We start from the raw sequence: 16517 nt of genomic DNA, 5'->3' as shown, positions 1-16517 counted from the left end.
AATGGATTCATTTTTTTTTATTGTACGAGGAACCAAATCCATCTAAAAATAACAGCTTTAGACAAAAATTTTTAATTTTATAACAATTACAAAACTTATCTTAACGGTGAAGTGGAGTCTTTAAGACTCTGATTTCTAATTTAAACGTTTTCACAATACACTAGCTGAATACCCACTAAATAGCAATAACTACCAATAGTGACTTGACGGTACATGAGCGCGCGCAAGATTCAAGGTCACCGGTTACGGGTTAAAAGTATTGGTGCAAAGCCATTAGTATACTCAAGAATCAATAAAAGATACATATTTTAACTATAAAATTAACCACAAGAACATAACGGACTAAGAAAACATTGATTGGTTTAAGCACGAGAGATTAAAGAAGAGATATGCTAATAATTCACCTAAACAAAGAGAACCCATAGTATTTGATCACGTTCTTTAAAGACGAAAACATTAAAGTGGTGAAGTTTTGATGGTAGTATCAAAAGTGAAAGAGAAATATAACTAAGCACATTCAGGACTACTACACACGACTCTACACTTCTACTAGACCTGACCCAAGAGCTGCCAATACGGTTATCTGCAATGTGGGTTCTAAAGATATTCAAGAAATATCAAAAATAAACAAATACAGAAGCCCTTAAACAAATGAAATATAAAAAATCTTAGGACAAGACCAAATTACATGCAAAATGGGAGTATCAGTCAATAAAAAATCTTTCTAAACCATGTTCAATAAATTCTTGCAGGGATGCAGCATTTTGGATTCGTGGCAAAACGTAGAATTAATTTTACTTTTTAAGAAAGGGGATAATAGTAATATAGAAAACTGTCGACCAATTAGCCTCTTTTTTCATTTTTACTTTTTTTTTATTTTACTTGTCACCACAATTATCACCAATAGATTAACTAATAAATGCGACGCGTATCAACCAGTAGAACAAGCAGGGTTTCGAAAAGGATTTAACATCATTGATCATCTGCATAATATAAAAAAATGTGTCAAATTTTCTGTTAGCCTATAGGGATATGAAAAGGGATTGAGTTAAAATAAATAGACATGTACGTCATTAAGATACTATATCTCCAAAGTGATCTACCCTGGTCCTAGAAAATGTCTTCAAATTATTACAGTGAGGAACAAGAGGTACAAATATTAACGGCTCCCATTTGACTCGTCTTTCACTTGCTGATAATATAGTCTTAATAAGTGGCAGTATTCTAGATTTGAGAGTAATTGTGATTGGTAGCTGGTAAATAAAAATTTGTTCAAAATACATAACAAAATAAAATTAGCTTCTGTATAATATGTGCAATAAAATAAAATACAAATGCTAGTGAATTAATCGACAGTGCCTACAATCCGCTGCTGATACCTGCAAAAAATAAATATTGAATATACTAGGAAGGACGAAATATTCGTCAGTAACCAAACATCATGTAAGACTAATCTAGGTTAGAAGTGGCCGAATTGGTCACTACTCGATACGGATAAGGAGCGACTAATCAATACTTGATAGCCGACGGGTAAGACAGTTTGGCCCAAGATCAATACTCCAAGATCCAGGTTAGGAGTTCTTAGCAGATTAGTGCTCCAGCTTAAACTCTCGGAGCGGTTGGCCTTTGATCACTACTCAAAGGTCCGGTTTGGAGTTTTTACCAGATCATTACTCTGGTCCGCCTCTGTCAATATCTACGCTGTTCTATACTTTTACTGGTATTCCATCTCTAGCGCGCATTGAATGCTAGTGATAGGTGTGGTGGGACTGAATGAGTACAGAGAGGTGACAAGCCGGCGGCGGGAGCTAGCGTACAGAGCCTCTGCTTATGACGCTCTGATGACACCTAATAAGGTTAAAATACATATAAGCGGTTGACAGATGCCCTGCATTGAAATTAAATCTAAAACCGTCTTTTTGTTTTATTTATTTACTCGAGTACTAGAAACTAAATTTACTAAGAATTTTTGCCGTGATGTACGTCATGTTGAATGCAAATTATAGATTTCTTATCAATTTATCAATCTGTCTGCTTTTAAAATAGTAGAAAGTGCAGTGGTAAAAATTTGAATTAAGTTTCGATCTAAATAGAATTTAATTATAATGATTAAGTAATCAAAGTTTAGTTTGCACAAAAAAAGAGTTTTAATATTTATCATATTAAATTATCTTTTGTTAAATAGGTATATGTTAAAAAGTTGGTCTTGCGATTCAGGTGATTAAAGTTCTCGTAAAGTGGTAAAGCGGAACTGGAAATTATGTTGTAATTCTAACCTACTAAGAGGAGTTAAATTACCTCCAATAAAACTCCTGATTTTTATTGCAGATTATTTAACGTGATTAGAATTTATTTTCATACTTCGAAAACTTTAGGCAATATATATATATAGTAATAAACTAATATTATTTAATAATGATATGAAGGCCGTTTTGACATTAAAAATTTAGGAAAAGAATCTGTTAGTTATATAATAAATTCAACAATAAAGAAATATTTATGTGCACTTAAAACTTTTAATTTGCCTACACAACCTTGGCATCCAATCACTATCTGTATCTATATATTTTTAGCAAAATTTGATACAGTTACTTCATACGTTAATGGGAATTAATTAAGAGTGACAATTATTATGCCGCAGTTTGACTAGACGAACTTTTTAAATTTCAGAAAATACGTGCTAATTTTTTGGGACGTCAGCTCTAAATTAACATTTTAGGTCAGTTATATTTTTGGCAACGGAAACAAAAACTCTTAACTTCGTTGATTCTAAAAAATACAGACAAAAATGTTTTAATTTTTTTTTAAACAGAATCATATTAGATTATATTATATACAATTGTGAAAATCTTTTAAAAATATATATACCTTATGAGTGGAATTAGATTAAAAAAATAAAATTATGGTGTAAATAACTTTTTGTGTGTACCTCATGTTATATCAAAATGGTAAATATTTGGTAATAAAATTTGTAAACTGTAACAGAGTTCGCTGTAACTAAGTAGGCGAAGCAACGGAGCACTAATCCTAGCAATTTTCCGCAGTAAGATGAATCGCTATGCAATTTTCTGCATTCAATTTGGGTAGGTGTCAGGAAAATTTTTGAATGGTAGTAAAATTAAAATTGCATTTCTTTACATAAGGAAAATTCATTTTCAAAGTTCATTTTCATTTGCAAAAATTTGCAAATGAAAATATTGACAGGAATGGGTTCAATTTTGTTACTCGGGGTTTTCGAGATGGCTAAACATAATGATAATGACGACGATCGTTTAGCTGCCTGATCCTGATCTCTGATCCCAGCGTGAATCTCGTTTCCTGGAGCTTTATGTAAATTACATTTTAAATCAGTCGACACTCATTACTAGGTTTTCGAGGTCTTCAAATAACACGAATACGATAACAAAGATGGTCCTTGAGCTATCTGGTACCCAGGGTGGACCTCTGCCTTAGAGTTTTATAATATTTTCTTTTAAAATTAGTTAAAAGTCATTACTAATAAGTTTTTGGGGTTGCTAAACACGAATATTATGACAGAGATGGTCTACAAGGAATCCGCTGCCCAGAGTGCCCTCGTTTCCTGAGCTGTTATGTTAATTTGTTATTTAAGATTCTTATAAAAGTGTGGTATCAAATAAAAGTTAAAACATGATTTTTTAAATATAAATAATGAAATAATCAACAAAAAATAATTACCAAATAATGGTATCATTAAAATTTATTTTTTTCTCATCTTCTTCTGTATCAGATAGTGAATTTTCTTTATAGTTTTGATATCCTTGTATTTGAACGAATTGCCCAATATGGATAATTCCATATTCAGAAAGTAATAAAGCCTCGTCTTATTTCACATCTAAACACCATCCAAAAACCAGATTTGTCAGCAGGAGCAATAGCAGATCGCATGTTACCAGAGAATCGTTAAACATCATAAATCAACATCAAATTAACCGTTTACCTTAGCCACCATAATCGGCTGATCTTTTTTCACATTAAACATTCTGTCCCAAACAGTGTCTGGGACACTTTGAATTTGTGACGCCCTCCACGAGCTTTAGCAGCTCTTATTCACTAAATTGCAGTAGCTTGGAATGAGATACTCCAACAGGATATCGACCACATCATCAGAATGAGGCCCAAGCCTGTCAATGAGTGTATAAGAAATCATGGATACTCAACACATTATTAAACCAGCTTATGACATAAGTTGATGAATCAAGCTGAAACTTTTTCATTTTACTGGTAATGGACACTGAAGATGTATACCAAAAATTCTTGAAATCGGATACAGATAGGTAGGTGTTTTTGTCACTCAGTATATATCACTCAACTTCCTTTTTATTCTGTATTCATCTAATAAGCATTAAAAAACTTAATTTTTCACAACGCTTAAATTTTTGTACTTTTGTACTTATAAAAGCACCATTTCTTATATTTTTATATAAAAATGGTGATTTTTATATTAATTTGACACGTACTAGTACACTCTGTGTACTAATATGTGTACAGGATAAGTATAGGATAGGATAATTATAGTAGAGGATAAGTATAAAGCACATGTGAAAGTAAAAGGCAAGGGCTGCTACAGGAGAGATAAGATGTATCACCTGGCACTTCATCAGTGCTACCAACTACTTGAAAGTGCCATATTAAAAAAAATAATAGCAATAAAATAGAAAGTTATGGTTTAATTTCGTTACACCGTACCACCATTCGCTAATATCCATATTTCTGCCTCTTGGCTTCCTCAGAGCAAACTCATGGTAAGCTCTAAAGAAATAAAAAAAAAATTTCGACTATAAAAGTAGATATTTAAAAATATTTACTAACAGACGCTCAATTCTCGATCCATATGATATATTCTCGATCCAATCGGAGATTGGATCTCATTATCACTATCTTTACTCTATCTGCCGCTGCTCTGAAGAGTTCTATTAAACTGCATCAAAACCAGTACCTTTAATTTTTCAACACTGACACTCTTTTCTTCCTATACTCATTCCTTCTAAAGTGAAAATACAGGGCCAATAATAACAAACGGTTGAAACTACGACAAAGAGATGCGCTTGCGGGCGTCCTTTTCAACGTAGTATTTAAAAAGGTGGTTCCTCCTCCTCATTTCTTGAGCCCTTATCAGGGTGTGGTGACACATCTTCCTATTGGTCTTCGGCGTTCGATTTTTCCTTCTACTGCCAATAGTACCAAAAAGGTGGTTAGGGAAGCCAAAATAAACAACGGAGAAATAATGTTTAATACACAAACAAAAAAAATAAATAAATAAGGAAAACACCAAAATTATATCATTACCACCCAATAACAGAGTCAGAAACATTGGTCACCAATTATAACACTAACTTTAAAGTGGTGGACAAATTCACATACTTAGGCTTCCTGATGACCACAACTGTATAACGGAAGAAATCAAACGAAGAGTATTTCTAGCAAAAGGTGTTATTTTGGAAACACAACTGCCAATGCTGACACACTGACCATCTCTAAGAGAGATGAAAAACTCTTGTTCATATTTGAACGAAAAATCATATCTAGAGGCATCTGTGAAAACAACATTTGTACGAGGAGGTACACCTAGAGGTACACAAGAAATGCCACAAATACATACAGATATCTGGTATTACAGGCATGATATCTCTTATACAAAAGACCAAGATGAGCTAAACATCTGGCAATATCACAGCCCAACATCCCTCTTAGATGAATCCTCATGTTAAAGCCGGTGGGAAGTAGGAGAAGTAGACCAAAACTTAGACAGAAGGATGGTGTAGACGAGGATGTTACAAAAATAGGCGCAGAAAATTGGCAATGCTTTACAATGGATAAAATAACTGATAAAGTAGACTTTAGTCTCTAGTAGTATACGGATGCAAGACATAAGCACTAAAGGAATGTAAAGTTCTAAGACTGACTGCATTCAAAATTTGGGCAAAGAAACAAAACTACTAACGAATATGTAATCAATATTAACGAAGAGGTAATCAATCGCATAAAAACACGACCGCACATAGATAATACCACTAAAATTACGAAATCATTATAGCTTAGAGAGACAATAATCCATAAGGAACTTGAACAACTCAAGTAATATTGAAAGGTAAGAAAGAAAGAAAAGTATAAAAAGATGACTGCGAAACATGTTAGATTAGACCTATACAACAGAAATCGACTTAATTCATTAAGCTTAAAGAGTCAAAGAGGAAAAAAAATTTCAATATAGTTAAACTCAATCGAGAAGGTTTTTAGAAGGAATGCGGTCATTGACATCAGACTATGCCTTTTTGCATTTTCCCAACTTTTAGGTTTGTATATAACCATGCAAATGTACTGATTTATGCCAATAAAATCGTATCGACTATATTTTTCTAATAATATCCTTACGTCATCGTTATATTGGGTTATTTGTATGTATTATATAGAAGCGATTATTCAAGAACTAAAAAAGAGCCACATCTGTTATTTCCCGAGTTCCTTTTGACCTGCCATGCCAGTGACAAGCAATACTGTTTCTAACAGTGATTAATGATTTCTACTACCGGTAACTTTGGTATAGTCAGGGACGTATTCAATATGAAATATATAATTCAAATAATGAACCCTTGATAAGAGATTATTTAAAGGTAGTCGTTAAAATATAGGAATAAGCTTACCAAGTTTGGTTATATTTTTTTGTAATCTTTTTTTAATTACAATACTGAAAATTATTGGTTTAAAAAAACTAGTATTAATTCGAGATATATATTGGTGATATTTTAACTTGTTTTTTGCCATGTAGATAATTTTAGAATATGAAATAAAGTAAGAATTTTTAAAAAAGGTGATGGTTTCTTAGTGCGTCTCTTTGAAATATTAAGTATTTAGTGAAAACATAAAAGTCATATTGATTGTAGAAAATACAAACTAAAAGTCCATGTCATTTATAGCACCGATATATGATGCCATTTTTCACCGCTTATTTTAGTTTTCGGTGTGTTTATGTCTAATTTATATTATTGTCTTTATCCCATTTAACAGATGTTAGACAGATTTTTTATGGAGTTCACAATAATTACCATATCCTAGGTATAATAGGTATGCAGTTGACTTTAACAGTATTTTAGCGCTAATTCAAAACAAAAATTTAAACGTATATATTGAATAGTACTGGTAACAAGATACATCCTGACAGAACTACTTTTAAGACTTTGAATGGTCTTAAGTCCATAAATCATTATTAATCTTCACGTCTGACATCTGATTCTATACTGTGTTCGTTTCCATGATAAGCTTCGTCAAAACTCAAGTACGCCTTAGCAGGTGACGGTAATTTGGAGATCTGTTGTACAGAGTTGCAATAAGCCAAAGTGTTCATATTTTAATTAAGGCCTAAATTAAGTTTAAATCTTATACCTATTTCGTAGTACATTCTCCTCTGCCGTGAAATATATTTAATGTTTTTTTTTAATAAATACTAATTTACTGTAGACAATTTACTCATTTTTAGTAAATTAATTATTATAAAATATAAATATAATTTTGTATATTTCGATAAGGAAAAATTGAACTTAACTTAAAAAATAGTTTTTCAATATTTTATTTTTATTGTAGTAGTAACTTTAATCCTCTAGTACAAGCGCTCTATTGTCTTAGGTGACTACACGCGTGGATTACATCAGTAATCCATACGTACTGGAGCTCTGTAAAAGCAATATTATTTAAAAATAGTGTTATTGTTTTAAGGAGGTTATAATACTAATACTGTAATCTATAATTGGCTTTATTTTATAAGTAGAATGTACATTAAATTGGAAAAAAACAATAAAAAAAACAATGAAAATTAAAAAACAAATACTATAAATCAAAGTTCCTTCTAACCAAACGTTACAAATCAAACTAGGTACTATATTATTCTAAATATAAATTTTGATCTGATTCAGACTGCATGTTCTGTTTTATCTCAGCACAATGTACACATGTTTGCTTTAAATGTCCTGGGCAAGTCTACTGATCACAGTTGCTGCACCATTTTCTTGTGCTCTTATTCCTTGCTCGTCCACAAATATGACAATACGAAGGACCGAAGTTCGAGTCGAAAATTCTGTATGAGTTTCCTTATTTATTTAAAAAAAGAATTAAATTTTTTCTTATATTTCCTTTGATGTATGAGTGTTGTCTAGTCGCCTTAACATCAGTGGTGTTATTAACTCAAACGAAATGTCCTGAAGAAAAGTGCTTCTTGGGAGTGATGCAGTGCCATTATTAGCCTTTAACAGGGACAATGCACTAATTCCTTATATATTTAATACATCAAAGAACACGGTCAGTGGCCAACGTGAGAGTTTTGAGAAACATCATATTGTGCACACAACTGGTCAACCAGATCCACACCGAATTTTGGTTTGTTGCAATATATTATTATTGTTGTGAAGAATGTATGTCTCTGTTTTTAGAGGATATAAATTTTTGTGGTAGCTCCCTCTTATTTTTATGAATTGTACCAATAATAGTTAATCGCTTTTGAAGCAAGTCCACGTCCACGGGCATTTCTGCCCGTTCCTTCTATGAGTTTAACCATTGTTTTAACAACCGCTGCTCTACTCCAATGAGTTTCAAAAGGACTATTTGGTTGTGTTTTACAGTAAATCTCTATTGGAGACTCTAGAAAACGAAGACTCCACTGGAGGTTGCTAGCCCTGAGACAAAGTGTCTACGAGGACTTGTTGACTCCACCTCCAGTGAAGTCTTATGTTGCCATGTTATCAATTCTTGTTGTAACTTAAACATCTTAGTATATAAGAATAAATTATGTAACTTAAATTTAATTTAACAACCTTTAACGGGTTTGTTACCTAAGTATTTAGTGGCTCAAAACATGTACATCTAGATACACTGATGATGAAATATTAATTCCAAAAACATTCTGTGATGTAGCCCGATGAAGTGTTTTAATTATACAGTGAACGGCTGAATTATGGAATATTATCATAATTTCGAGAACCGTCGAGTTTTGAGGGAAATCACGAAATAGGTCGATTTTTGTTATAAAATACCCATGTTATAACATACATGGAGTAGGGATGATGTCACCGGTGTAGATGTCGTGACGTAATCGTTAATTTTTTTGAATAGAAATCGATATAATTCGACACCTTATTTAAACGAGAATTTAACATTACATTAACTAAAATATTTTTTTAAGGTTACAAAAACAATGTTTTTTTTAATTTAAATTCAACTAAATTACAACTAATGATTTAATTAATAATGTACTTTAAAGTAACCAAATTGTACATAATAATTATTTTAAATTAAATGTTTGAAATGCCATCCATCGGTTTCTTGACAATATGCGAATCTACGGACACATTCATCAAGTACATTGAGGATGACTTCTGGAGTAATTAGACTCATTTCATGCCTATTTCCTTCTTTCAAGTCCTGTAAGTTTTGGGGTCTATTGACATAAACTTTTGATTTTATGTAACCCCTCAGGAAAAAGTCTAGAGGTGTTAGATCCGGCGACCTTGCTGGCCACTCTATTAAATCTCGTCTTTAGATCCACCTCCTGGGAAAGCAATGATTTAAAAATTGACGTTCTTCACGTGCGTAATGCAAAGGGGCTCCATCCTATTTTTTTTTTCTTTTTGGCATAGACTTTTAGTCATTCAGCCAGACTCAACATGGTAGAAATGGTTGTCTGAGTTTATATTAAAATAAATATACAAAGCAATAAACGGGTAAACAGGGTCACTCTCTTCTCGCCTAGGGGCCCATTAAGGCATTTTTTTTAACATACAACACTAGGCCACGGTAAGAAAGGAATTTAAACAATTGGGTTAAAAACAAAGGTTACGTTATTAACTAATGTATAATTATTTACATGGTTATTTTACTCCATCCTGTTGAAACCAGATATTTTTACTAGGTAAATTTGGATTATTGTCATTTAGATACATGTTAGCAAGGACAGGTATAAGTTGATTTCTCAAAAAAAATAAATAACGTTCTCCTGTTAGATTTTCTTTAAAGAAAAAAGGGCCAATGATTCTGTCATTAATAATCCCTGCCCGTACATTTACTTTCTGGGGATATTGCGTGTGTGACTCAGTCATTCAATGTGGGTTTTCTTAACTGCAATATCTGCAATTTTAACCATTAACTGCAATTCACAATTCCTGATATAGTTGAATTTTGTAGGGATGGTATTTTTATTTTTTTACAATATGTAATACCAATCGTTGGGAAACTCCAGCATATCCACCCATTTGTGTTGAACTATTGTGAGGATTGTCATGTACATTTAATAAAATATCAAGTTTCACATTGTCTTCAATTTCAGGACGCCCAGCGTTTGGAATATGTTTAACGTGACCAGGTTCTCCAAATTTTCGGACTATTTTACTTACTGTTGATTGGCTGATGGGTCTGTCTGGATATTTTGCGTTGAATAAATTGCATACCTCGTTCTGTGTTCTTTTTTATCTCCGCATCCGCTAAGAATTAATATTTCTATGCGTTGTGTTTCATTTAGGTGAGCCATAATTTAGTATTCAAAAGTAAAAATTACAATTGGCAACTGATGACAATTCACAAAACCAAAACATTTACGTCAATAAGTATTACAGTAACTATGCCACTATCACTTGCTTGAATTAACATTTGACAAAAAGTTTTAGTATTTATGAGATAACTTTTTGTGTCCATTATTATTTTTACCTATTTTTGCTAAGTATTTACTTCAGAAAGTGATGGCAGCAACCGTAAGATGGAATTTCGAACATTTCATTTAAAATAATTTTTATGCATAATTTGATTACTTTAAAGTAGATTATGAATTAAATCATTAGTTGTAATTTAGTTGACTTTAAATTTAAAAAAATTGTTTTTGTACCCTTAAAAAAATATTTTTGTTAAAAATGTAATGTCGTTATATAGAGAATTAAATTTTCCTTGAAATGAAGTGTCGCAATATACCATTTTCTATTTAAAAAATTAACGGTTATGTCACTACACCCACACCGGTGACGTCATCCCTGCTCCATGTACGTTATAAGATGGGTATGTTATAACAAAAATCGACTTATTTCGGGAAATAATGATAATATTCCATAATTTAGCCGTTGACTGTATACCTTTTATAAAAGATTTTTAAATATATTTTTTGTGATACATTGTATACAGCCAGGTACAGGAACTTAGTTTTCTTGTGGACTAAATACGATTCTTTAAAGATTTCTACTTTTAACAATTTTTGCTATTTACAGTAAAATGCAAAAATTGCATACGAAAGCTGCACTTTTCACCTTTAAAACCCATTTGAATGTTTGTCGATAGAACACTTTGTTTAAAAATTATTGAATTTTTACCGTCGAATTGATACAAATTAAAAAAAAATATTTCACGTGTGCCGAATTAAACAGATATTCAAAATCACTGGTCGCTTCAAGCGTTGTTTCTGAGAGAAACGTTTTCTTCGGCTTACAGATTCTTCGGAAATCGATGTTTGTCGTTTCTTCCTACCTACGAGGCTGGGTTTTAACGGATATCCCGGAGGTAAGAGTAGCAAATTTTTTGCATCTTTTTCAGGGTCTTAAAATTTACATTTAAAATTTAAATTTAAAATTTTCTTTTAATTCGGCTTATTTGTATGATTTTTAGAGATTCAGTGGCAGTCTCGTCTCTGACGACTGAAGTATTCTTTTTTTGTACATTTAGGTATATACAAATCCTTGCAAGAATCAGAATTTTATCATGTCTTGGTTACGATTGGTCCTAGAATATTTTACAATAGACTACTTTATAGTACAGGAAATAAGTTTTCTTTTTAATTTAGTAATACATATACCTAAGTGTACTAGAAAAAAAGTTACAATGAGAAATTTAGTAAAACTTCAAATCGTTAAAAATAGAAAATTTTGATGAACCTTATCTTGCTTTAAATTAGTCCTTAATCGTTCTGCAATGGACCGTTTTAAAGGTAATTAATTTTTATTTCTGCTAAATGAACCACTGTATATATCTAAAATTGTGTAGAAAAGCTTATAGAACAATTACGATAAAATAGAGAAAATATTCAAAAAATGGTATGAGTGGCGAACTTTGAAAACATCGTATCTGGAAAACTGTATATCCTAAATACTTTTACTAACGTCATTTTGAACAGAAAGGAAAAAAGTTAATTTTTTGTTAAACAGTGCCTATACCTATACCCCCGTGGAAAAAAATTATGCAGACGTGTGCAAAGAAAAATCGCGTATGTTCCTGTTTGGTTTTTAGAATACATTATTGTCAAAACAAATTATTTGTAACTTTAAGAGTCCATTGTCTTTTCAACTGTTTGCACATCTTGTTTAGCCCTAATGGGTTAAGTATGAATCATCTTCAGTTGCTTAAAAATTATTTCTACATGTGGCATGATTTTATAAAAAACCGTTAACGAAAATATAAAATCTTTATTTTGTAATCGAAGTTTATATGCACCGGCTTGCTTAATTGTTAAATTTAATTTAATACTTTTGTCATTCTCTAAAATATCCATGACTAGTATCAGCTGATCTCTGTATTCATAAACTGTATTGACTTCACCCTGATTGAAAAAAATTCCGTCTACACTTGAGAGCAAAAGAATCGACTCAAAAGCTATATTTGAGATAACACCTTCTGTTTTAATGTAAGAAGTATGAAAATAAAACGATGTAATGTGCAAACAATAACTTAATTATTGAAATTATTGAACTAAAACTGTTATTGCATTATTTGGAAGACGCATATTAAAAATATTATGCAATACGAACAGAGTTTCCTAAATATTCGACATTGGAACTAACGCAAGAAAGACGTTATGCACAGAGAAATCATCAATTACAAAATGAATTTCTTTATTTTTCAGTATTTGATATTACCACCCCTACTCCTAATTACACTTTCTAATCAATTTCGCATGGATCGGATGAGTTTTTTAATAAATTCTTGAGGCATTGCTTCCCATTCATTATTAAGCGCAGCTCTCAATTCCATTATGCTCCATGGTGCATGATTTCTTTCCCGGATCCGTCGTTTACGCTCCTCCCAAACGTGCTCTATTGGATTTATGTCCGGGCTCAACGTAGGCCAATTTATTGTAGGTATACCTATCTCAGTCAGATAGGTGGTGGTGACTCGTACGGTATAGCATCGTGTATTATCGTGCAGTAAAATAAAGGCATCACCAATAAACCTCGCGTATGGAACCACATGTTTCTCCAAAATGTCTCTTATGTAACGATTACACCTCCGTTACACCTCCTCCACGTCCTTCAGCAGGCACGAAAACTAACTCGGTTTTTCCATCCATGGAAATGCCTGCCCAAAACATACAAGAACCGCCTCCATATGACACAATTTCTCGTATATAACATTAAGCAAATAGATCTCCTGGCCTTCTATAGACTCGACGCTTCTTGTCGTTGCCATGTAGCAGATCCTACTTTCGTCGGAGAATAATACCTGGCCACATTGAGCTTGGGACTCATAGGGACCCTTTTTGATGTCAGGTTGGCTGCCTTCTCTCCTTCTGACTGTCCAAACGCTGGTAACTACACATCGGACCTCTCTAAGCTCTTCTTTGAGATTAGCACCAGTCAAATGCCGATTTCTCAGGGATTTCGATACAAGAAATCGATCATCTCTCTCCGTTGTTATTCGTTTACGGCCTCCTTCTTGTCGACGAACATAATCACCAGTATCTTGGTACGGACAATACACTCGGGAAACAGCAGTCTATTTGGCACTGCCTTCTGGCTCAGGTCTTCTCTCAATAATGCTACCGCTTGAGCTGTTTTGACGGATGTGGTATCCATTTGTAATGCAGTTGCGAACTTAATTGACTGATGTAGAAGTGGGTTGCTATGGAAATTGAGGCGTACGATGTTAACCGAACGCGTTAAGTCCGTGCGTGTATATTTTTATGAGTCAAATTCTGACCACCCTCTCTACATGTTGCATTATTTGTTTGTAATACGTCATCTGATTCACCAAAAAACAAAACTTTTGTAAAACTTAATAATGAGCTTAATGATTATACACTAAATATTTTTAAATTTACACTTTTTAGATCGAAACAGGACACGTAGTTCGCAAAATAATTTTGAGTCTATTATTTTGCACTCAAGTGTAGTTTGTGATCAACTTGGTAATCTCATATCTCAATATCTCATTCAATACGTTTGTTATTTTAAGGTATCTAGTGAAGAAAGAACAAGAACAAGATTTATTTCATGTGCATAGCAATGTGCATAGTTTGCAAATGGATATTTATCTTTAAATATTTTTTGTACCCCATTTACACCTCCGGTCATTACTGACGCTCCGTTATAACTTTGCACCATTAACTTATTTGGCGCGTCACTGATTAAAGGATTAATTTCATTTAAAATACAATTTGCTATTGGAATGACATCCTTTCCGAAAGGATTTACAAATTTCCAAAGTCCTTCTACTGGTCTATTGAAAGCAATATACCATATTGTAATGACTAACTGAAATTCGGTAACGACATGTGTAGTTTCATCGGCAATTACAGCTACACAATTTGATTCGTTAATGCCACATCATCATCATCATGGTAAACGCCAAGCATACAGTCCAATAGTTCATTTTAGACGACACTACAAACGGCCACCTACGTTTACTGTGATTGGTTGGTGGGTGGGTCCCAATTTAAAAATTGGCGGGTTTCATGTTTACTAAAAAGACAATTGACGTATACTGTGGTATTGGTACAAAGTGGATGATATTCACATTTTAGGATTAAGCTGGCTATTATAGTTTTATTAGAAATGTAATTTTTTTTCTTTTGGTCTTATGTAGGTAAAATTAAATTCTGAATTGTGTGTATTTTATTTTGATATGCTAGTGATACTTTTTATATTATCTTATGTAGGTATTGTCTTTTATTGTCTTATGTAGGTAAAATTAAATTCTGAATTGTGTGTATTTTATTTTGATATGCTAGTGATTCTTTTTATATTAGATATTGTTTAATTTTTTTGATTAGGTAATTTTTTTATTAAGTTTTAGATGTTCCTCTTATTATTTTTATTTCTAGAACATTCATTAACATTATTATTCTCTTTAGCTTTCTCTATGTGGGATCGGCTTCTCTAATTATTTTCCTCTAAACTTTTCTGTTCCCTTCCAGTTACTAAGTATCTCTCCGCTTTTTGTATGAGATTATGGTTTTTCAGAAAAATGCAATTTCTCTTCATCCCTTTTTTTCCTGCCCTACATTCAGTACCATACATCATAGCCGGTCTTAAGGCAGTCCTATACAACTTACCTTTTAGTTTTCTTGGTAGGTACCTTTTTTATCACACATCACCCAATTTGCCTCTTTCGTTTATCTTTAATTGGAATATTATAGATAAAACGGTAATACCGATCCCAAAATTATCATCTTTTGGGAGTTCTTGTCTATCCAAGCTAATGACTATCTGGACTTAGAATACCATCTTTAAAAGAATATTCTAAATATTTTGTTTACTTAATTTTAATACTTTTTCTTCAAGGACCTGTCTCCACTACTCTAGTCTTTTCTACTAATACCAAGGAGGTTCAGTTATCTAATCCAGCACACATGAGAATAAATATCGGTTTAACACGAAACCCCGATGAAGCTTTATTTTCACACAAAATTTGGCAGTTTCACCTGCAATCGTTCTAACACTATAATAGTTGTTTTAACACTATTATAGTTGTTACTTGCTCATAAATCACTCACATATTCAGCCGGCACTCCTTTCCTACTTAATCTCTACCACAGTAGGTTTCTTATAACTTCGTCATGTGCTTTCTCAAGATTAATAATACTATGCAAGTCTATCTCTTAGCTGTCTTATAACAAAAATTGCTGTTGTAGACCTGCCTTGCATAAATCCAAATTGACGTTTATCCATTTTCATTTTTTATAACTTTACACTAAATTCTGTTAGATTTCACCACAAATGTAGGATAATAAAAAGATATCTTGTGAATTGAGTGCTATGAAAAATTATCATTGTCAACAAAATGAAGCAGATGTTTACTGAAAATAACTATTGCAAACCAAATAAAACACTAAATAGCTATGTTTAAAATGTCTTTATTCTTTATTAAAAATCTGGGAAATCAAAGGAGGGGGGGCCGTTATTGGTGTAATGGCGAAGGAAAACCCCTCTAAACCTCGCCTAGGGCCCAGTACATCCCGATTTAAAAATAAAATTCTAATATAAAAGTCTACAAATACATTACTTAACACTAATTTAAAATTCAGGCCTAAACTAAGCATTTATACATATATATGAAAATTACATATTTTCATATATATGTATGAAATTTTACTATATTACTTATCAAGTAAACATATAATAATGTTAAATTAACTAACTCTCTTGTAAATAAGCCTATAAAACTATGATAAAAGTTCAATACAGATACAAAAACACAACATACATGTGAGCTACAAGAATGGTTCAAATTTAATTTTTAATTAGTTTCTTTTTTTATTAGAA

At 32.2% G+C, this 16517-nt stretch overlaps 1 protein-coding gene across 4 annotated transcripts in view; it reads left to right on the top strand.

Annotated features, from left to right (window-relative positions):
* LOC140434852 (5-hydroxytryptamine receptor 1-like) overlaps positions 1-16517 on the top strand; it is a 1076278-nt gene that overhangs the window by 994641 nt on the left and 65120 nt on the right. The gene's annotated exons all lie outside the window — the stretch shown is intronic.

This window comes from Diabrotica undecimpunctata, chromosome 2 (assembly GCF_040954645.1).
Source record: "Diabrotica undecimpunctata isolate CICGRU chromosome 2, icDiaUnde3, whole genome shotgun sequence".
Lineage (NCBI taxonomy): Eukaryota > Metazoa > Arthropoda > Insecta > Coleoptera > Chrysomelidae > Diabrotica > Diabrotica undecimpunctata.
This window is presented reverse-complemented; position numbering and strand designations above follow the sequence as displayed.